Raw genomic sequence first — 22652 nt, 5'->3', positions numbered from 1 at the left:
GTTCAGCGGGAACCAAAAATGATCATTACAACTCAGAGGGGTGAATGAATGAACAAATCCATTGCAATGTCTTTTAAGGCTTTTCACTCAACTAACGCTCCATATATCATGGTTTTCACCCATGTTTCCATCCCTTAGGCTACATGTAAAATTTTCCATACTTCCTTCTGTATTCATTCACAATGCAATTGAGACGATCGAGACCAGTCTTCAAACCCACTGATCCTGAGACTAGGGTGACTGGCGCATCCTGCTTTACCCAGAACTTCCCCAGGTTTGACACATCAAGCTCCATGTTTACGGAAACCCCCTCCATCCTAGAAACACCTAGTGATTGTTCACGTTACCCAAGACTTGGTTGCATGCCCCTCAGGGGACCTTTCTACGCAATTGTATGAGGAGGTGCATTTAGCAGTGGCCATCTTTGTAATACCTTGGCCATTCCCAATCCTGCCTAATTCCCCTTGTCGTTCACTATGGTTCCTAATAAAACCGTAGCTCAGGCCGGGAGTGTGGCCTAGCGGCAGAGTGCTTGCCTAGCATACATGAAGCCCTGGGTTTGATTCCTTGGTACTATATACACAGAAAATGCTGGAACTGGTGCTGTGGCACTAGCCTGAGAAAGCCCAAGAATAGTGCTCAGGCCCTGAGTTCAAGCCCCAGGACTGGCCAAAAAGACAACAACAACAACAAAAAAAAACAAAGCAACAACAACAAAACAGTAGCCCACAAGCTCTGGACTTCAAGTTCTGCATTCTGGGGAAGTCTGATTACATGAACACACTAACCAGAATCCTTATCTTGATATCTCTGGTGTCATGGCAGTGAGAAGAGGCTTGTGAATTATTGCAAGGAGAAAGGATTTTCTCTGATACTTAGTTTTATGTGCACCTCATTAAGGCCTCATCTTCCAATTGTGTGAACTGTCTTTTCTGGCCCTTTTTTTTTTCTATATGTGATACTTGTGTTTTATCACCCAATAGTTCTGCATGTGCTATGTGCAATTCTCCCTTCCTGATGCATTGCTTGGATTCTGGCTTAGGCTCCTTCCTGGCATGTCTTTTCCGTGTGTGTGTGTGTGTGTGTGTGTGTGTGTGTGTGTGTGTGTGTGTGTGTGTAATTGTAAAGGTGATGTACAAAGATGTTTGTTACATAGGCCAGGTAATGAATACATTTCTTTTTGAACAGTGTCACCCCTTCCTTTGTTATTTCTCCCCACCTTTTTTTTTTTTCCCGCCAGTCTTGGGCTTGGGCTCAGGACCTGAGCACTGTCCTTGGACTTTTTCAAGGCTAGAGCTCTACCACTTGAGCCTCAGCACCACTTATGGCTTTTTTCTATGTATGTGGTACCGAGGAATCGAACCCGGGTCTTCATGCATGCAAGGCAAGCACTCTACCACTAGGCCAAACTTCCGGCTCCTCTCCCCACCTTTTTGTGAGTTGGTCCCTCATAGCCCAGATACCACCTCCCAGCAGAGCCTGCCCTCCCTCTGGCCAAGGCTTGGGAGAGCTCTCTCTTCTCTCTAGCTACTTCATTTCTAGGTTTTGTTTTTTTATTTTGTTATTTCCTCTTTCTTCAGTAGGATGTGAGCTCCTCTCATGCAGAGATTTTCTCCTGTTCAACTCCTTTTCTCAGCACTTGTCATACTCTCTGCTCAGTATTATTTCCTAAAGGAGGGAATCAATTCTCCATCAATCCTGTGAGAGCAGTTGTGACATCGGTTCCATTTAAAAAGTAAGAAAATTGAGACTCACTGAGGGAAGAAGGCATGTGGGAGTCAGAGGCAGAGACAGGTCTTGGGTGCTTTCTACCCTACTAGAATTTTTCCTATACAAAGTATCTGTGGCTTTTCTAGGCCTTGTCAGATGAGGACAGCCAGGCCCTCTAAGCACTCGGCATGAGTGTCTAGCCACCTTTGCCTTGTTTCCCTCTTGCCAGCTCTACTGCTGACCTGAAGTCTCTTGTTTCAGGACAGACTGATCTGGAACTGAAAGACATAGGTTCAGACTTCAGTGTAGGAGAGTGTTGCACTGTGAAAAAGTGTGGGGCAGAGGGGGAGATGGGAGAAGACCTTCCTGCCTAGCTGGGGATTTCTTCTCAAACCTAGCACCAATCTTGCTGTCTACTGTTTAAGCAATCACATCTGCATTCCTAGCCTGACATAAGGCCTTCTAATACCTGCCCTGATGATCTCTCCAGCTTTAGCCACCCATGCGGTCTGACACAACCCACATTTCCTGCCTCCAGACTGCATAGCACTTCTCATCCTGGGCTCCTCTTCCCACTATCTTCTTCCTTAGATCCCTGTTTTCCAAGGACTAGGTCTAAAATCATCTCCACGAAAGTGGGACTGCTCTTCTTGAACTCTGCTTTCTTACAATCTTTCCTATGGTGCAGTTCATGTCTATATTTTCCTGGGAGGATTTCAATTTCATGCTCAGCATGATACCTTTAGCTTTTTTTCCCCCTTTTTAAATTTTCCACACTGGGAGTGGACTCGTAGGCCTTGTGCATGCTAAGTACCTACTCTACCACTCTACTGCATCCCCAGCTCTCTGTTCTTGGCAGGTGCTCAGAACATTTGTGTGGGATGAGAATAGTTTGTGGGGATTTGACTGCCACATAGAGGTCTAGAGAGACTTCCAAAGCAGCATGCTCTTGTCACTGGGCAGTCCCCAGGTCAGAGCAACCCTAAATTTGATGGGAGACGATGACAGCAAGTGAGACCACTTTCTCATCCAGAGCTGGGGCTGAGGCCTAAGGTTATGGAGGTAGCAGCGCTTTGCCAGGAATATTTATATTCCATTGTTCTGAGGAGACAAGAAAAGATCCCTCTGCCATTATCTGTCCATCAGGTTGGGTAGCCCCTGCCCCTATCCAGGCATCTCTGAGAGTAACAATGAACAAGTGAGTGGATAGTTAACTGAAGAATAGAGGTATTTTCAATAGTAATTTGGGGGTGATGAATTTTTGCCCAATATGTTGATTAACTCCAGTCTCATGTGTATTGCCACCTCAGGGCCAGACTTATGGTGTACATCTTGTGTGTCAATAAATTCTCCAACATTAGAATTTGGAAGAACCTGTTATTGGATCCAGTATTCTAATTATCACATGATCCAGTTCTCTAGTTATGGAGAAATGTATAATAGCAACAAGTATAAATCAAGAGTTGACTTTCTGCCAGGTAGAATATTGAGCACTTACAATACATTATCTAGTTTTATCTTTTCAGTCATGGGAAGGCACAGAGGTAGTATAACCCGACAAAAAATGTGAACAGCTAGTGAGTTGCAGAACCAGCCTTGGCTAAGCCAAGGCCATACTGCTTGTCATTAAACCTGGACGAAACAGACCCACAGAAAGGCAGCCTGAAATCCCAGCCCCACAGAGGCAGGATTGGCCAGCTTTATCCAGAGGTTCTTCTATTCCTGGGCATTCCAAGACAACTGGCCACAAAGACACCATGAAGACAAAAAAGGATTTCAAGTGCATCCTAAGAGGCACATCCACTTTCTGTCTGTATAGGCAGGGAGCCGGCTCTCAAAGACCCAGACAGGAAGCAAGGTTTGATCTCCTGTGAAGGATCCACTTCCCATGGCCATGCCGGCTTGAATTGCAGCTCTGGTATGAAGTAAGACTTGTTTAAGGCAGTTAAGAGCTACAATCCCCATTGTGTCTAGTGGTGACAGTATAATCCTCCCTAGTAATTTTGTTCCCACTCCAAGCTTCCCTCCATTATATATCCTCATAATGGACTTCAGATACCTCTTTGGGTTTCTCATCCCAGAAGTGCAGGAGGATTTGGCCAGAGGGGGAGAGGGGTGAGAAGATCACCTGCACTGAGCCACGGAGCCATACAGGGCTTGAATATAGGGCTTTCAGCTTGCTTGGCAGGTGCTCTACCAATTGACCCACTCAACTAGTTTGCCTCTATTTTTGTGCACATTTATCTTTTGAAGAAAGTTATCCTGTTGTTTCTGGTTTGGAGTTTGCCGATTGCATTCTACAGGGGCTCACTTGCGGCTCCCGTTTCCTGGTGGAGATTTCTAGAGTTGTGGTCAGATTCCAGGACACTGAAATGGAGGGAAAGAAAGTGGTAGAGATAGGGCTGTGTGCTCTGTCTCAAGTCGGGGGGCACATGTTCATCTTGGCTTTCTATGGGTTAGTAGGTTGAGCCTGGTCTGTTGGTCTTTTGCCTAATGATTTTAGTAGCTGTTGATGATCCTTGCTTAATGCAATTGTTCTGTCAGAGATTTCAGGTGATGTTCTAATTCTGAGTTTTCTTTGTTAGCTATAATTACCAGCTTGCTTCTTTAGTCCCAAGGATAGGTCATAAACAAAAGACAGGATAATGTTTGTTTTCTTTACATTTTTTTCTATTTTTGGAATAATGAGTTTATTCTTAAGCATTTTCCTAAGGTGACATGCTGGTTATGTGTTGATAACCCAAATCTAGAGGCTAAAGAAAAAATAAAATCACCCCCCCCAAAAAAAAAAAAACCAAACAACCTTGCTACTCAGAAGGCAGAGGTGGGATTTAGTTCAAGGCCAGCCTGAGCAAGGTAATCAAAAGGTCTAGTCGCAAAAATAAAAACAAAATAAAAGGTCTGGGGTCATGGTTTAAGTGGTAGAGCACTTGCCCCAAACAACATCCCTAAAAAAACAATCCCCCAAACTATCATTTCTCACAAGTCTGTGTGAGAAGAATTTGGGCCAGGATTAGTGAGGCGATTTTTCCTGTCTGTGGCATCCACAGGTTGCTGGGTGGACTCAGCTTGTGCTTGAACTGGGGCTGGTCTGGAGGAACACAGAGAGCTCTGCTCTTGTGGGTGACTTAGTGGGAATAGTTGAAAGGCTGAGCTTTGCTGGAACTGCCAACTGGAGTGTTTCCATATGGCTTCTCCACTCCTTGGATTGTATGTAATATCCTAGCCATTTTATAGGGCTCCTGAATACACACCCTCTCCCCCAGCAATAGTCACCAGCACTCAGTGAACTGAGCTAGGAATCAGTTTAATAGCAGCTCAGTGGCTGCTCTCTACCTTCGGGCTGATAGAGAGCAGTCTTGACGTTCAGTGGGGTTGAGCTTTTAAATGTAAACACTACACACTGGTGGTGTCACCTTATGATGCTCACAGTCGATAACCACAAGGATGAAACCGCTTTCAGGTGGTCGAGCAGGTTAAGCATTTTTTATAAAAACAAAAACAATTTGGCAACTAAACCTGCCAGGTTATTAGAGGACTTTTTTTTTCTTTCCAAGTTTTATTCCAAAAAAAGGTGAAAGATCAAGATGTCCATAAAGAATCAATCATCATTACGCTCAGTATTCATCTGGACAGAACACCACACCCCCCCCCCGGCACCATGTGCTGTGTGCCCCCACCCAAGTCTCCAGAGTCTCATCCGGGCGGCGATGGCACGTCCACCCTCCACCTTCTGCTCCTTCTCCTTCTCCCGCTTGGCCTTGGCCTCTTCCTCCTCGTGTGTTTTGATCAGCTGCTCTACCTCCTTGTCTGAGGACTCGGATCACTGTCTTCCCGTGCTCCCTTGTGAGCGTGGCGATTTCCACTTTTTCAGCAGACAGTTTACTAACACCCATAGTCTTATTCAGAACTTTGATGGCTAACGCAAGTGCTGACTTCAGAGTCATTTCCCCCTCTTTGTAGTCTTGTTTCAACATGGACACAGCTGCAGCGCTGTTATTTCCAATGCACGTGGCTTTCCAACCCCCATAGTTCCCACTGGGGTCACTCTGATACAACTGGAAACCATAGTGCTTGTCCCAGCTGATGTAGAGCAGTGAGACACCAAAGGCATGCTTGCCTCCAAACTGTGTGTAAGCCTGTTTGATGTCACACAGTGCTGTAACCAACTGCTCGCAAGGAATCGGCTCTTGATACTGTAGTAGATACCTTTGGGCAATAAGCCTCACCTCATTGGTCAGGACATTAGCATCAGAGGTGATACCAGCCACACTGCAGGCCATGCCCTCATTGAGTTTGTAAATTTTTTCTGAAAAAAAAAGACTTCATCAAGAAGCTTGTGGATGTTGCGTCTCTCTGCAGCAAGCAAAACACCATCGTTGGCCAAAATTCCCAAGCAGGTGCCTGCATGTCCAATGGCTTCCATGGCGTATTCAACTTGGTACAAGCGACCTTCTGGAGAAAATATAGTGGTCCTGGAATCATGTCTTCGAGACATGTTTCTGAACTTTATAAAATTCCCGAAGGAAAACGACCGGGAAACGGAGAGCGGGGGAGCGACCACCTCAATGCTCCAGGGGAGAAAACCCTAGAGGACTTTGTACATGAAAGTTCAGGGCTCCCAGAGAATATACCAAGAGTCCCAGCAGGTGCAGCTAGACCCTTCCTGACTTGGTCTAGGAAGTCATAAAAAATCTGCTTCAGGCCCAGGAGCAGGGCCTAGTGGTAAAGTGCTTGTCTAGCCTTCACGAAGCCCACATTCCTTGGCACCACATACACAGAAAAAAGCCAGAAGTGGTGCTGTGGCTCAAGTGGTAGAGTGCTAGCCTTGAGAAAGCCCAAGAACGAGCCTAGGCCCCCAGTTCAAGCCCCAGAACTGGCAAAACAAAACGAAACAAAACAACAAAAAAAACCTGCTTCATTCTTGTTTACATGTGAGACGTGAGTCCAGGAGTGGTCATTTTCAAGGAGAAAGCAGTGTGTAAGCACACAGCTCCAAGAGGCATAGATACGTGGGACCCTTTCCATTTTCCATCTCAGTCTGAGAAAATAGATGTGAACTATTGGCACCTGGCTCAAGGTGTTTTTGTTTGTTGCTTTTCATTTGACATTCTTTATAAGATCTTTTACAGGTCAGGAGTTTGGCCTAGTGGTAGAGTGCTTGTCTAGAATGCATGGAGACCCAGATTCAATTTCCTGGTAGCACATATACATAGAAAAAGCCGGAAGTGGCCAGGAGTTTGGCCTAGTGGTAGAGTGCCTAGCATGCAGGAAGCCTTGGATTCGATTTCCCAGAACCATGTATACAGAAAAAGCCAGAAGTGGTGTCCTGGCTCAAGTGGCAGAGTGCTCGCCTTGAGCAAAAAGTGTCCAAGGACAGTGCCCAATCCCTGAGTTCAAGCCCCAGAACTGGCAAAAAAAAAAAAAAGCCGGAAGTGGTGCTGGGGTTCAAGTGGTAGAGCTCTAGCCTTGAGAAAACCAAAGGACAGTGCTCAGACCCTGAGTGCAAGCCCTAGGACTGGCAAAACAAAACAAAACAAAACCTTTTACAGAAGATTGACAGCAGAGAGACTATGAAAATAGACCTATAGAGACAACCCTTTGGCTAAAAAACTTCATAAATCTGCATATCATCCATGCTAAGGAGCCAGTCTAATCTTCTCTGTATCATTCTAATATTAGTGCAGCTGCTGAAGGGAGCACACAAAGCTTTATTTTGTTGATTTCTTCTGTACAGTCATTCCCCCCTCGCTTTATGCTGGTACAGGGGCTTGAACTCAGGATCTGGGCACTGTCCCTGGGCTTTTGCCCAAAGTTAGCACTTGGCCCCTTGAGCCACAGCTCCACTCTTGATGTTTTGTTGATATTGGAGAAAAGAGTCTCATGGACTTTCTTGCCTGAGCTAACTTCAAACCATGACCTTTGTAATATCCCAGCATTGTGGGAAGAGCGAGTTCCAAATCCCCCAGCAATAGTCACCCCAGCAGTGAACCAAGCTAGAGTCAGTTTAGCAGCAGCTCAGTGGCTACTCTCCACCTTTGGGCTAATAGAGAGCAGCCCTGACCGTCAGTGGGGCTGAGCTTTTAAAGGTAAACATTACAGGCAGGTGGTGGTCATCATATGACGTCACCTTCCGATGTCCACAGTCAATAACCGCAAGGATGAAACCACACTCAGGTGGTTGCAGCCACTTGCAGGTAGTCGAGCAGTTAAGTACTTTTACAAAAACAAAAACAATTTGGCAGCTAGGCCTGCCAGGTTATTACAATCCTCAGCTCTCTGTCTTCTGAGTAGGATAGCAGGTGAGGGTCATGGATGCCTGCCCTCCCCGGGGTCCAGAAGGCGGAACTGAATTTTGGATTTCTATGTATATTACTAACTTGCTTTCCCTAAAACATGAACAATTTCCTCCCTTCCTTCCTTCCTTCCTTCTTTTCGTCTCTCTCTCTCTCTCTCTCTCTCTCTCTCTCTCTCCTCTCTCTCTCTCTCTCTCTCTCTCTCTCTCTCTCTCTCTCTCTCTCTCTCTCTCTCTCTCTCTCTCCTCTCTCTCTCTCTCTCTCGTCCTGCGGCTTGAACTCAGGGCCTAAGCACTGTCCTTTGGCTTTCTCAGGCTAGCACTCTGCCTCTTGAGCCAAAGTACCACTGCTGGCTTTTTCTGTGTATATGGTACCAAGGAATCGAACCCAGGGCTTCGTGAATGCTAGGCAAAGCACTCTACCACTAGGCCATGCTCCCAGTCTGACAGGAACAATTTCTATTTTAATAGCAGTGTGTGTGCTTACAGCATTCCTCAACAGTGTTGCAAATGAGCATCCTGAGTGTTTTTGCTAATTTTGTAGGTACACTACTAAACTTAAGGTTGTTTCAGATCTCTTTTGTCCTTTCTAAGTTTTCATTTCTTTCCTCATATATTAGGTCTTAAACTCTTTTTAAGTGTTTAATTTTTAAAGCAATTATAACATCTACCCCATAACTATCCTGTTCTTTATTTTTGTTTTCCTTTTGCTTAAGCAGGATGAACTTGGACCAGATAAGTCAGTGTTGGTGGGTTCTAGTGTGCCTAGTAACAGTCTCATTCTGAGCCTCACTAAATACCAATAATACTTTACCCTCATTGTGACAACCAAAAATGTCACCACACATTGCCAAAATGTCTGTCTCCACAGTGAGTCTTTAAAAAAAAAAAAAGGATCCAGGAAGTGATACTAGAAAGAGATGTTGGTACATGCAGATGTTGGCTCTCTTACAGCTATTGGAACAATCACAAACTCCTCAAAATGATTTTGGATTTTACCCATGACACAGGCGGTAACTAACAATTCTCACGCATCTCTTGAGATGGCAAGACAAAGCTATGCCAATTAGTTTCTTTTCTGTTGTTTTAGATCTTTCTGGTGAGTGACTTAGAGGTGTGGGTTCAATAAATTTGGGTGTTTCCAGAAAGCTCCTCACTTGCCTTTCTGAACGGATAGTGAAGAAGTCAAAACTTGCTACAATTAAAGCAATAGTAAGAGTCACTGCCCAAGGATGTCTGTGTGAGATGGACAAAACATGATCCCTCAACTTCATTTGGTTAGAGCTATGGGTAAGGAGTTATTCCATAGAGGAGGCATTATGAGGAAAAGGGTGCAGGAATCTAGAGTTCTGGGTACAGCCTGGACTGACCAGTATTGCATAACACTGCACAGGTATCTATCTAGCTTGTGGCCTTTTTCTCTGTGTAGTGAGTGGTTAGATCATACAAACTCTCCAGGACTTCTCTCTTCATTTGTTTTTGAGCCAGAGTCTACTTAGAGGACAAGAATAGACTGAAACTCAAAGTCTTCTTCCCCGAGCCTCCTAAACACTAGAATTATAGACATGCACCCAAAGCTTGACTCCTTCAATATATCTTTATGTCTATTTATCTATATATTGAGCCTGCCTGCCTACCTGTCTGTCCATCTGTCTATATCTCCATCCTTCTATCCATCCATCCACCCACCCATCTTTCTTTCTAAACGCCTCCATCTTGAACCCAGGACCCTGTGCAGCATCAGAAACAAAATCAGTATTTAGCAGTTGCTTCAAAGCTGTGCAGAGGCAACACTGGGAGATGGTGCAAAGTTTTCAAGAAGTGGAACCTGGAGAGAAGTTAGGTTATTGAGGGTCTGTTCTTGAAGGACCCTAGCCTATCCTGTCTCTCTGTTTCCTGGCTCCAAGTGGTGAACAGTTCTTGTAGTGCCTCACCACTGACCTGAAGTCAATGGACTGAAACTTCTGAAACTCTGCACCACAATGAGCCTTTTCTGCCTACAAGTTGATTTAGCTCAGGTATTTGCTACAGTAATGAAACCCGACTAACATACTGTTGATTAGTGATGTGGATTCTTTTCATACATACCTGCTGGGAACTAGTATATCTTCTTTGGGAAAATGTCTGTTCAAATACTTTGATCTTTTTTATTTTTTTTAATTTAAAATTTAATTTTTATTTTTTTGGTCAGGGCCTGGGCCCTGGACTTGGACACTTTTTTTTTTTTTTTTTTTGCTCAAGGCTAGTCCTCTGCCCCTTGGGCCACAGCACCACTTCTAGCTTTTTCTGTGTGTGTGGTACTGAGGAATCAAACCCAGGGCTTTGTGCATGCTAGACAAGCACTCTACCACTAGTTCACTCTCCCAGCCCATAAAAAATATAATTTTTTAAAATTTATTTTTGTTGGTCATGGGGCTTGAACTCGGGGCCTGGATGCTGTCCCTGAGCTCTTTTACTCAAGGATAACACTCTATCATTTTGACCCACAGCTCTACTTTTGGGTTTTGAGTGGTTAATTGGAAATAAGAGTCTCATAGGGACTTTTCTGCTTACTTTAAACCACAATCCTCAGATCGAAGCCTCCAGAGTAACTAAGATTATAGCATGAACCACCTGTACCCCGCTGGCATAAATAGCATTTTACTGTAGTACTTTCCAAAAACATGAGTTCATGTGAAAATATCCATGGTGGACAAAATGTCAGAGTTTTAAATGAAAACAGAATCAGTATATTGTAATTTTTTTTTTTTTGCCAGTCCTGGGCTTGAGCTCAGGGCCTGAGCACTGTCCTTGGACTTTCTCAAGGCTAGAGCTCTACCACTTGAGCCTCAGCCCACTTCTGGCTTTTTTCTATGTATGTGGTACCGAGGAATCGAACCTGGGTCTTCATGCATGCTAGGCAAGTACTTTAACTACTAGGCCAAACTCCCGGCCCAGTATATTGTAATTTTTGCTTCAACTCCCAATGTGGCTTGGCTTAGCTGGGAATGACAGCTCTGCACTACTGTGCCAAACCACGGGGCCTCTCACATGGGAAATAGGGCTTGCATACTTTTCCTTGAATTCTTACTTCTCTCGTCTCTGCCTCCTGAGTAGCTGGGATTACAATTAAGTATGACCTAGTCCAGATAAAGTCTAAACCCTTAACTACTGCAATATTTTGTCTCTTAGGACCTGCAAATCTCCTAAAAACTCACTTTTTAAAGAGGCCCTTTATGATTAGGATTTGAGTGGATAGATGAGTAACTATTATGCCATGATTGTAACTGCTCTGCGATATTACTATTATCATTAATTTGTCAACATAACTGGCTTGTTAGGCATTATCCTCTGAGCTAGTGTTTCTCAGTCTTTTAGATTGGCCAATATTTCAAGTAAGATTAGAAGGGTAAGGATCTGTGTATAATGCCTCATTTTCTTCTAAGGCAGGGCAAAGAAACTTACAAACCATCAAAAACTAAGATATAGCATTATTCCACAGAAGAAATACATTTGTGGCTAGTGGTAGAATACTTGCCTCACCTTTCATGACATCTTGGGTTCCAGCTCTAGCACCAAAAAAGAAAAGACTATTTTAAGTACCAGAAAGAATATAATTAGGCACACATTTAGCCTGAACGTCAGTCAGTTCTTCCTTGGGTTAGCCAGTTTTCTTTCACTGTGACAAAATACCTAAGAAAATTGGTTTCAGGGAGAAAAGATTTACTGTGGCTCACAATGTATTGTGGAAATGTGTGGTGGAGGAGACTGTTTACTTCATGACAACCAAGAAGCAAGGGGAAAAGAGAGCAAGAGAACATGGCCCCTTCAAGGGTATGCCTTCAGCGGCCTAACTTCCTTCTACCATGTGCCACCTAGCTACCACCTCCCTCTACAATTAGCCTTTTATACCTGCCTTTGGGAGACCAAGATACACACCATAACACATCCAGTAAGTATCGTCTGCTGATCTTACATTAGGTTAGCATTCCCACTGTGGACTGATATGTGGAAGCCATTTCCTCTTAGCATTATCATTTCCTTTTCCAGAAGTGCATGGTAATCCCTCGAAGTTGTGCCACTTCATATATTCTGGGAAGTGCCTTTTCCTGTCATAAACAATGAACATGGATGGAGATTATTATGCTATGGCCACAGGTTAGGAAAGAGAAGCCTAGAAAGAGAAAATGACCTGCTTACGACTATACAGCAAGCCCCGGAGGAACATAGCTATTTAACACAGACCCAGCATTTCCCAGCTATTCTATGTCTAGAAACATTCCTTGGAGTCCTCACTGGTGGGCACCAAAATCTTCTGTAATGATGAGGAGCCTCTAGCGGGTTATTCACTTTGGTATACTGGCACAAGTCCCTTCTGTACAGAATTGGGCCCAGCAACTGGCAGACTAAGGAGTTGGCAGCCATCCGAAGCCTTGGTGTGAAAGGTAAGAACATCTCACCTCTAATCCCAGTAGAAGGGTCTCTATTTTTTAAACCTAAACAGTGTTACACACATCCCTCCAGGGGCTTAAACTTGACACACTTGAAGGTGAGCAGGGACAGGTAGATAATCTCCTCCTGCATCTTGTTGCAGCTCCCTTGCTGGTGGAGACCAGTCCACCCTAATCCACAGCGAGGCTCAGCTCTTCCTGCTCCTGTTGGGAACCTGGAGGCAAGAAGTGAGAAAGGGCCTCTGGCCTGCAGCCAATTCATCCTCTCTCTCTCTCTTTTTATTTTTCTGAAGTGAGCTCTATAATATAAAAAGGGAGGTACACTTAAGAATGACTAGAATAATCCCTGTACAATTAGGGTTGGGGTGAGGAACTTTTGACACATGGCCAAGGAGGGGGATGGAGCAGGATGCCTAAGTTGTCTGGTGGTATGAGGATGCTGTCTTTTCAGCCATTTGTACTTCAAACAAGAGACAGGGACCTGTGGCACTGCCAGGGAAGGGGGGGGGTGTGAGGCTCATCCTTTCATCGCCCACATGTTTTGAGCCACTTCCTCAACTTGACTCTATGCTCTTCCCAGAGGACTTCAAGATCCCAGGGAGTCACATGCAAACCTCTCCCCCACCCCAGGGATGATGAAGGCAGGGCTTCTGTGGAAGCTCTTTCCTGAGAACTCCTTCAGCAGGTATGTGGATAGAGCCTGGGGCTGAAGCCAAATAGCTGGACTAGAAAGGGACCCAGGGAGGTGCTAAAGCCTCTACCCTTTCCTTTCTTCTGAGGCCATTGGGTTGGATTACAGAGACCATGGAACTCTGGAGTTGGAAGGAATCTTTGTGACATGCCATTTGAGCTAGAAGAAGCCTTAGTGAGGTGCAGGGCCTTGCCCAGGGCTCCCCAGCCAGTTAGTGCTGGAGTTAAAAGCAATAGCTGTAATTGACTGCTTATATGCTAGGCTGGAGAGACACATCTGTACCCGTGGTTCATTTAATCAGCCCAACAACTCTAGAAGAGGGGTGCCTCTACTTCCTCTATTTCAGAGATAAACCAATATTTAGAATAGTGAAGTAATTTACCAAGGGTGGGAGGGGTAGCAAAAGACAGGTGTGAGACTTAAACTGGAACTAAAGCCTGAGTTCATGGACTCTATTGAGACACCGGATGATCTGGATAGAATTTGGTGTATAGTAGATCTCTAATCTATCATTTTACTTTCCATACTTTGACTTATCCACAATCATAGTCTGAAAATATTAAGTGAAAAATTTCATTCATAAAGAATGTGTATGTTTTAAATCACATGCCATTCTGAGTAGTGTGATAAAATCTCACACTGTTCTCCTTTGTTCCACATTGCAAGTGCTACACACTGGCTTGTCATTTAGTTGGGGTCTCAGTTACTAAATCAATTGTTGTGGTATTATAGTGATTTTTGTTAGTAATGCTTACTTGATATAATTATGGCCCCCCAAATATAACAGTAGAGCAAACCCAATATTCTAGAAATAAACTGTAAGCAGCCAGGTGCCCGTGGTTCACACCTGTAATCCTAGCTACTCAGGGACCTGAGATCTGAGGATTAAAATGAGCCTGGACACTAAAGTCCCTGAGTCTCAACTCCAGTTAACCAGCAGAAAACTGGAAGTGAGGATGCTATGGCTCAAGTGGTAGAGTACTAGCCTTGAGCTGAAGAGCTCAGGGACAGTGCCCAGGCCCAGAGTTCAGAGAGAGAGAGAAAGAGAGAGAGAGAGAGAGAGGGGGAGAGAGAGAGAGAGAGAGAGAGAGAGAGAGAGAGAGAGAGAGAGAGAGAGAGAGAGAGAGAGAGAGAGAAACATCCCCTGAGATTGCTAAGATCTATAGTAGAATAAGTTGTTTTGATAAACGACATTTATATAGCTTTTACTATAGTATGTACTTTTTCTGTTTTGTTATTCATTATTGTCTTAACCCTTTACTATGTCTCATTTACAAATGAGACTTCATCGTAGCTATGCATAGGGAGGAAAAATGTATATACAAGCTTCAGTATCATCTGTGGTTTCAGACCTCCACTGGGGACCTTGGAATGTATCCTCCCATAGGTGAAAGGGGATTCTGTATTCCACCCTTTTGCTAGTGGTTGTTCACATGTCATGTTATTTATTGAAGAGTTTGGTGGAATGGGATCAGGAAGTCTTAGGTCCCTGTCTCTTGTTTGGCTTACCATGTGACTTTACACAGCATCTTCTTTCCCTCTCTGGCCTAGTCACTTCCTCCTGGGGCATGAGATGAAAAATGCATTCTGTACCCCCACAGCGGGGTAGCCATGAAGCCCTCAGAGGGAGAAAGGGAGATTCCAGGTTATGGCCTGTGAGTCTGGCCTCCCAAGAGGCTGGGCCCACTTGAAGTCTCCCTCCTTTGTTTGACTTGACTGTTTGAGCCTTGTTTAGTCTGCAGAGTAGGCAGCTTATCATGCTGCTTTTGTCTAGGCCATTAGTGCACACATAATCCCTGGGGGCTTACAGCTGGCTTCTTTCTCTAGGAATCTGGGGAGGGCCACAGAGGAAGCTCTCAGGAGCAGCCTCCCTTGAGAACCTCTGGTCTTCAGTGCTGGCTGTGTGACCTTGGGCCAGTCCCTCCCCATCTCATAGCATGAGTCCACCCATCTGTGCACAGAGAGAACTGGTTCAGATACCCTGGAAGGGCTCTAAAGTCCATGACGAGCAGAAGCAGATGCTAGCCTCGATTCCTATCTCTGGGACATCCCTTTCTTCTCTCCCATCCCCCCAACCCAATTCTGAAGCAACTTGTAGTGTCTGCCAGGTTTTCATAGATCCCTTCTCTGCCCTGAGCCAGGAACCAGTCCTCCTCTCCTTTAACCTCTGGCTTGTAAATTAGTACTAAGGATACCTAGGAACTCATCCTGCTGCTCTGAGGCTTAACAAATCAGTGGCTATTAAAGGAAGGCGGAGCCAAGTGCTCTGTTCCCATTGAAGACATTTGCCCCCTTCAGATTCCCCCCTGCTACGATACAAGGGGGAAGTCCTGACTTCCAGGCAGCTCTGTTACATAAGCTGAGCAGCCAAGGCCAAGAAAGGAGGAGGTGAGACCCAAGATGGAGCCATCTTGCAGTGAGATGGGGAGTTTAAGCTCTAGCTTATGTCCATGCTTCCCCCATGTCCAGTGGTTGGGATCTAAGACTAGGGAGGCACCTATGCTATGATGGAGGTTGTACTGCAAGGTTCTAGCACATGAGCCCTGAGCCACAGAGTCCATAGTTTTCAGAGAATATGGACTTCAGTCTGTAAGATTTGGCATTTGGCAGGCACAGATGGCAATCTGAGTTTCCTGATGACTTTGGGAATATCATCCTGTTCCCTGCCTGCTTGCTCACCTTCAAATGGGATAATTACCTTCCTCAAAAGTTGCTGCAAAAGCAGACACTGGTATCTCATGCTTGAAATCATAGCTATCCAGGAGACTGAGATCTGAGGATCTCAGCCAAGGCAGGAAAGTCTATGGGACCTTTAACTCCAATTAACCACCAATAAGCTGTAAGGCGAGCTATGGCTATGGCAGTAGTAAGGCTCCAATCCAGATTGAAACGGCTAAGGGCAGCATCTAAACCCAATTCCAGCATGCATGAATGCACATGCGCACAGTTTCTGTGAAGTGTGGCCTAACCTAGGAATTGGGGATTTGCTAAACATTATGCCATTGTTATATTGTTTTGTGGTTTGGTGCTGGGGTTTGTAGGATATACTTTTCTTGTCATTGTGACCAAACACCTAATAGAAAACAACTTATGAGTGAAAGATTTGTATGCCAGGCACTGGTGGCTCATGCCCACAATCCTAGGTACTCAGGAGGCTGAGATCTGCCCCCAGGCCCTTCTTTCAAGCTGAAGAATAGAAGAAGAAGAAGAAGAAGAAGGAGAAGGAGAAGGAGAAGGAGAAGGAGAAGGAGAAGGAGAAGGAGAAGAAGGAGAGGAGGAGGAGGGGGAGGAAGAGGAGGGGGAGGAGGAGGAGGGGGAGGGGGAGAAGAGGGGGGAGGGGGAGAAAAGGGGGAGGGGAGGCAGAGGGGGAGGAGGAGAAGAGGGGGAGGAAGAGAAGAGGTAGAGGAGGAGGAAGAAGAAGAAGGTTCAGTCTATGGGTGCTTTGCCCTTTTTGCTTGGGCAGAACATCCTGGTGGGAGGAGTAGGTGGAGGAGAATATTCACCTCGTGCAGACAGGAAGCAGAGTGAAGACAGGAAGCAGCCAGGTCAAGATACATCTCCAGTGACCTACTTGCTCAGGTAGGCCCCACCTTGCAAAGTCACCAATACTATCCAGGAGTCCATTTAAACCCTGAGTCCATCAGTCCATCATATCAGATTGCAGGTTAAGTTAGATGATTCCTTAGTGAAGGATGACAGGGATGGCAGTGGAGGAAAACAAAGGGCCTCAAATAGGGTCTGATCCAGGTTCTGACTTTGCCGACTGAGTGGCCTTCAACCCTCTGGACTCTTGAAGACACACTGAACGTGAAGATTCCACTTATCGCACCATGGAAACCATCTTATCCCTTGACTTTCTATTTTGTGACTTGGTGTTTGTCTATTATTTGCAGCCCAAAGCATCCTAACTTACATAGAAGTTGAGGTAAATTGCCCAGGACCTTTTCAGTTTTAAAAAATATCAATTCAACTCTAGAAGGCTTATGCAAGAAAGGGGACACATAAGATGAATCACTGTGTAGGCTGGAAATCTGTGCAGATAATGTGCCTTTGAGAAAGTCTTTTCCTTTTAGTAGTCTAGAGTCTATATTGTCTTTGAGGATTACTGCTTTGCTTAGGAAGACTAGTGCATACATGTGTGTTCCGGACATTACCATTTGGAAGTGTATGGGATGAATAAGTAGGCATTTTTTCTTTTTGTGCGTGCGTGCGTGTGTGTGTGTGTGTGTGTGTGTGTGTGTGTGTGTGTGTGTGTATGTGTATGTGTAGATGTGTACCAATCCTGGAGCTTGACCTCAGGGCCTAGGCGCTGTCCCTGAGCTTCTTTTGCTGAAGGTTAGCACTCTACCATTTGAGCCACAGCTGTTCTTCTAGCTTTTTGGTAGTTCATTGGAAATAAGAGGCTCACAGACTTTCCTGCCCGACCTGGCCTTGAACCATGATCCTCAAATCTCAGCCTCCTGAGTAGCTAGGATTACAGGTGTGAGGTATCAACACCCGTCTGGCATTTTTGTTTCATTTTGGTAGAGACACATTGAAGAAAACTGTGCTTTGGGCACCCATACCCACCTCATAACCAGAAAGATGACTGTGTGATCATTTTTGAGAAGATTATCATGTGTCCATTTCCTGACTTTCGGAATGACCCCTGTAAGAAGAGGGTGGGTATTTCTTTGTTTTCAATTCTTGGAAGGGTGTGTTTGTAATCCAGTTTGAGGCGCACAATTCCCTGCTGTTGTCCCTGCCTATCAGCAGTAATGGATAGACTTACACACCCTCATTGGGTAGGTTGTAGGGTTCTGAGGGTACACAGACTGGCAGGGTTATCTTCTCAACTGCTTTTGCATGGTGGGATCTTGCATTGGTAGCTGCCTATGGTTGATGACTAAAGCAAAGCAAATGGAAATATACAGTGGATCTAGGTGTACTGGACTGTTATGGCCTTCTATGATCAATTTTTCCACATCCTCAAGCTCCTAAGTATTTCTCATTTACGCTCCAAGGTGAAGGTTAGGGTAGATTTTCATGAGGAGAAATGGGCCACTCAGCAGCTCTTTAGCCTTCTCAGGCCCTCCCACCGCCACCTCCTGGGAAAGAGCCCCACTTCCCTCACGAGGTCTGATTAGGGCCCAAGGGGTCTGCAGTGTGAAGTACACATCTCCACAAGGAGGGATGATATCTGCTACGACCTCTTGTGTGGTAGGAGACTTTGGGATTTAACATAGCTGTTCAGAAATAAAGCTATTTAAGTGGTAAGCATTATATTTTGATCTACAAACTTGTATGTCTAAAACCCCCTTATAGACACCATCAAGCAAAACCCAACAGGTTTTGCGATTTATTTTCTTGAAAAATCGACTAAAACCAGTTGTGGATTCTGCTTTACCCTGCCCACTAAGGCCACCTGCTTGAAAGTTTTCTGGGGCACAAGAGGAAGAGGCTTCTCCTTAAACCCCTGCCTCTGTCTGGCATTCAAGGCTCTAAGTGTCTTTTCAGCCTTAGCTCCATCTATATACTACATTTAAAAAAATTATCGTACATTAGTTATACAGGAGAGATTTTCTTTGTTACATTTCCATACATGTTTACAATGTATTCCAGTCAGTCCCGCCCCTGCATCACACTCCCTCTTCCCCTTACCCCTTCCCAAAACAATTCCAACAGTTCTCATAGTTTTATTAAAGGCAGTTTAGTCTTCACTCAGCAATGCACAATAATCACCCTTCTTTCCACCCTCACTATCTGCCTCTTTGTTGTCTTCCCCATCCCAACCTCACCTCTACATGTTTCAAGTTAGTCAGGCTTTTAAAACCAGTGCAAATGGCATCTAAACTACAGAGCCTTGCCAGAGAATGGATGGAAGTCATCAGAGGTATAGGCTCAAATTTCAGCTCCACCACTAACAACTATGTGGCTTCAGAGAAGTAACTTAATCTCGGTGAACTTCACTTTCCGTGTCTGAAAGGTGGAGGTAAGAATTCCCACAACATTGCGTGGCCAAGAGGAGTAGGTACCATAGGTAAAGTGCCTGGAACAGTTTCTCTCCAACAAACCTTCCCTCTCTGCCCCTTTCAAGGAGAGTGGTCCATTCACAGACCACTTTGGCCACAATCCAGAGGGGCTCCTTTCATACTCTGCCCTACTCTGGATCCTTGTCCTTACAATATCAGTCACTTAGTCTGGTGTACAACTAGATGATTTGGTTTGTTTATTTTCTGCCTTACTGTACTAGAAAGGGTCAGATCTTTCCCTGATGATGTGTTCTGTTTTCTCCCATTCCTTGGCTGTTTGGGTTGTTGTTTGTGTTAGGGTCTTGCTATGTAGAACAGGCTCTCCTAGTACTTGTGATCCTCTTACCTCAGCTTCCTATATCCTGAGATGACAGATTTTCCTCTACGAGTAAGGACAGAAGATTTTATCTGGATGGTTTTCTGAGGAATCCTCCAGTGCCCAGAGCAGCACTCAGAACTTCTTTAGTAGGAAAGAAGGAAGGAAGGGAAAGAAGGAGTGAGAGTGGGAAGGAAGGAAGGAAGGCAGGCAGGCGAGGCGGGCAGGCAGGCTCTCTGACTGCTCTTGAGTCAGAGTCCCATGAGCCATGGAGAGCTGTTCCAGGTGCCTCCTCACCCCTGGCTCTAACCTAGCCCCTACCTTACTTCTGTGTGAATTTCCATGAGCTTTGCGCTAACCTCAGCTTGATGGCTACACTCAGTTCCCCTGATCTCTAAACCTGCTGCTGAATCAGAGGGTAATGAGGCCACACAAATATTTAAGCGCTCACCTCTCAAGGTCCCTCAGGATAAGGTTAATTCTCTACAGATGTCACAGGGTCCCTGCCTTACTCTTCAACCTTACGCAGCACCTACTTACTCCCACTGCTCCAATTGTCTTTCTCCCCCACCTTCTCTTTCTCCTCATTCTCTCGTCCTCCTCTTCCTCCTCCTCCTCCTCCTCCTCCTCTTCTTCCTCCTCCTCCTTCTTGTTCTGCAAGACTTGAACTTGCTCTAACCCTATCCAAAAGCCTTCCTGTCTTTCCCTGATGGTGTGTTCTGTTTTCTCCTATTGAACATTCTGGTTGTTTTCTGAGGCAGGCTCTTGCGATGCAGAAGAGGCTATCCTAGTGCTCGTGATCCTCTTATCTCAGCCTCCTGTGTGCTGAGGAGTACAGATGTGTGCTTCAAGCCTGGAGTATTAATGCACCTGACTCTAGACTCCAGAATATTCCCTTACCTGATACTTACCTGGCCAACTCCTAGCCAGCATTCAATTTTATCTCAAGTACCACTATCTCTGGAAGGTTTTGCTTAATTCATACTTTCATGGGGTTTTGGTCGTCTTCTGTGGTGAGAGTTGTTATGCTTGTAAATATTCCTCAGTGCTGGTCCCCCTTACTAGACTATGAGTCCACGAGTGAAGGCTCCAGGCCTGTCCTGCTCACCTCTGCACATCTGGAGCCTGACACAATGTTTAGCAGAGCAGGCTCAATAAATCATTGCTGAGCAAAGGAGGGAAGAGGAAAAAGGAAGCCAAGGAAGCAAGTGCAGAAAGAACATAAGCTCTGGAGTTCAAATGACCTGGTTCCATTCTAACCAGTGTCACTTACAAACTATTGCCTCCTCTCTCTGAGCCTCTAGTTACCATCTCTAAAAGATTAGCGGATGGTAGCACAGCCATAACAAGGCTGTTGGAATAATTGCATATGACACTTGGTACTTAGAACGGTCTAGATAAATGGCATCTACATTAAGGATGACATGAAATACTAGTCTTTATCTCTTCCCATTCGATCTGCAAAGTACTTCCAAGATCATTGTCTTACTTCATTTTAGAGTAGCTATTTGAGGAAGGGAACTGAGAGTGGAGAGATTAAACAACTTGACCAGCATTGTAGACTAAGTTGAGACTAAACCATTCAACACAATTCTCAGGGCCCTGCCATACTCTGCTTTGTATTTTAACTACTTGGGCACATCCCTGATTCAATGCACAAACCCCCAAATCCTGGTGCAGTTACTAGGAAATGTTGGTTGAATTGAAAAATCATTAAGTACATGATTTTGTCTACAACTTTCTCAGGTCCCCCAGTTCTTTCTGGTTGCCCCATCTGGTGAGATCCTCTGACTGCTTCCCATGGGTTCCTTTTGGCAGGGCCAAAGGTCGACTCCAGAGAGGCAGGGGCCCGTGAGGAAGTAGCCGTGGGCATCACTAGAGCGTGTTTCTGGCTCCATTGAGAGACAATTCGAGTGTGTCCTGGAGCCCTGGCCACCTCTTCTTTTCCCAGTCCCTTCTTGAGTGTCCACTGACCTGTAACAATGGCTCAGGAACAGGGCTAGAGAACAACTTGTGTTTCCAGGCACAAACCTGGACACCTGGCCCCACCCGGCAGCTCTGGGCTTGATTGTCATCTCTCAACTCCTGGACAGCAACCGGGCAGCCGGGCTCAAATTCCAAGGACCTATCCTGGTCCTTGAGCCTTTGGGCAGGCAGAACATGGACTGAAGACTCTTCTTATAGTCACTCTGGGGGAATTTGGATAGATCAGGGGATCTGAGGACCTAAAATAGTTCTCTCACGTTGCCAATCCCAGTTACTCTTTGCCTTTTAACTACTTTTCCTTTGAGTCCAAGACAAGTAATAGAATAGGAAGAGCTCAATGGAAGGGTAGGAAAACCTGAGGTTTTGTCCCAATTCATTTTCCCACTGTGGTGGGCCCTGACCCAACTGCTTTTCATTGGGAGAAGCCCTCCTGAGGTTGAAAGAAGCGTTTCTGGAAGACCAGCTGAAGGATGCCTCTTGTTTCCAGCCCATTAGTAAAGAAAAACTGGATTCTGAGTCAAAAGAATCCTACAGTCTTGACAAGGACCCTGACCTACCAGTCTCTGGTTTCTTACTTATGTAACATAAATCACATATACTTTTCTACCATTACCTAGGCTTTTGGGAGCTCTGCTGATTTCACAAATGTCCAAGTGTCCAGGAAAAGTATGGGGAGACGATCATGGTCCAAATTTCAATCATTTAAACTCTGAATCACTAACACTTATTAAGCACTGACCATGTAAATACTAGCCCCCATTGAATGCTGAGATATAGTACAATCTTATTGTATATTATCTTAGCTGTCTGGGCCTTTAGCTCTCTATGAATCCAAAATCAGATTCTTATCATCACCAAGGAGATGTCAAGCTAGAATATGTTTCTAGAAGGCCAAGGATGTGTTAGAAGAATGTGCAACAAGACAGGGGCAGAAAATGAAGCATCACTAAGAGTTGGCTGGATGCCAGGTGCCGGGGTGCCAGTGTACATTCGATTCCTCCAGCCGAGATAACACCCAAGAACCAGCAGCAGCTACAGCCCCATACTGAGGGGAAAATGAGGCTCAACCAGGGAAAGCAGAGAGTCAGCTCATACCCTGTAATACAGCCAGCAATGATGCTGTGGTAGTTTTACTGACTTACTCTTCTTCCTATCTTTTATTCTTTCACCCTTTTCATGCTCTCATCCGGGCAGGGGATGAGGAGGTATGATA

At 45.2% G+C, this 22652-nt stretch overlaps 1 long non-coding RNA gene and 2 pseudogenes across 1 annotated transcript; all 3 read right to left on the bottom strand.

Moving 5' to 3' along the window:
* Positions 1–3140: 3140 nt before the first annotated feature.
* Positions 3141–12728, bottom strand: LOC150065663 (uncharacterized). Its single transcript, XR_016534971.1, has 3 exons — positions 12445–12728; positions 11961–12093; positions 3141–4077 (listed from the first exon to the last, which is right to left on the bottom strand). It is a non-coding gene; the product is annotated as an uncharacterized LOC150065663 (long non-coding RNA).
* On the bottom strand, positions 5312–6310 carry LOC150065665 (proteasome subunit alpha type-4 pseudogene; annotated as a pseudogene).
* On the bottom strand, positions 7318–7413 carry LOC150065664 (U6 spliceosomal RNA; annotated as a pseudogene).
* Positions 12729–22652: the final 9924 nt, after the last annotated feature.

Source organism: Megascapheus bottae, chromosome 3 (assembly GCF_031878675.1).
Source record: "Megascapheus bottae isolate mThoBot1 chromosome 3, mThoBot2.hap1, whole genome shotgun sequence".
In the NCBI taxonomy this organism is placed as follows: domain Eukaryota; kingdom Metazoa; phylum Chordata; class Mammalia; order Rodentia; family Geomyidae; genus Megascapheus; species Megascapheus bottae.
The sequence above is the reverse complement of the archived record's forward strand: the minus strand, read 5'-3'. Positions and strand labels throughout refer to the sequence as shown.